The sequence below is a fragment of the Leopardus geoffroyi genome, chromosome A3 (genome assembly GCF_018350155.1).
Source record: "Leopardus geoffroyi isolate Oge1 chromosome A3, O.geoffroyi_Oge1_pat1.0, whole genome shotgun sequence".
In the NCBI taxonomy this organism is placed as follows: domain Eukaryota; kingdom Metazoa; phylum Chordata; class Mammalia; order Carnivora; family Felidae; genus Leopardus; species Leopardus geoffroyi.
This window is the reverse complement of record NC_059336.1, coordinates 132,063,255-132,064,115: the sequence shown is the minus strand read 5'-3', so window position 1 is coordinate 132,064,115 and position 861 is coordinate 132,063,255. Positions and strand designations below refer to the sequence as shown.

The window sequence follows — 861 nt, the reverse complement described above, 5'->3', positions numbered from 1 at the left end:
ATTTATCTATTTTTCTCAAATGTATTTATTTTTATAATTTACATCCCAGTTAGCATATATATAGAACAACAAGGATTTCAGGGGTCGATTCCTTAGTGCCCCTGACCCCTTTAGCCCATCCCCCCTCCCGCCACCCCTCCAGCAACCCTCTGTTTGTTCCCTATATTTGAGAGTCTCTTATGTTTTGTCCCCTCCCTGTTTTTATACTATTCTTGCTTCCCTTATGTTCATCTGTTTTGTATCTTAAAGTCCTCATAAAAATAAGGAACGCCTCACGAATTTCCTTGTGCAGGGGCCAGGCTAATCTTCTCCGTATTGTTCCAATTTTAGTATATGTGCTGCCGATGTGAGCACTTATTTATTTTTGAGAGAGACAGAGACCGCGTGGGTGGGAAGAGGCAGAGAGAGAGGGAGAGAGAGAATCCCAAATAGGCTCCGAGTTGCCAACACAGTGCCCGATGCGGGGCTCGAACACACGAAACCATGAGATCACGACCTGAGCGGAAACCAAGAGTTGGATGCTTAACCGACTGAACCACCCAGGGGCCCCAAATTATTAACATTAAAAATTTTTTTTGTTGAATGTTTGTTTATTTTTGAGAGAGAGAAAGAGAGAGAGTGCATGGGCGTGAGTGGGGAAGGGCAGAGAGAGAGAGAGGGAGACACAGAATCCGAAGCAGGTTCTAGGCTCCGAGCTGTCAGCACAGAGCCCAATGTGGGGCTCGAACCCACAAACCATGAGATCATGACCTTAGCCAAAGTCGGACGCTCAACTGACTGAGCCACCCAGGCGCCCCCAAATTAGTAACATTTTAAACCACTGAGTTTGAGGAGGGGAGGGGTAGGGGAATTGTTGCACAG

General features: G+C 46.5%; 1 pseudogene; it reads right to left on the bottom strand.

The window, feature by feature from the left end:
* Positions 1 to 256: 256 nt before the first annotated feature.
* Positions 257 to 354, bottom strand: LOC123581713 (annotated as a pseudogene).
* Positions 355 to 861: the final 507 nt, after the last annotated feature.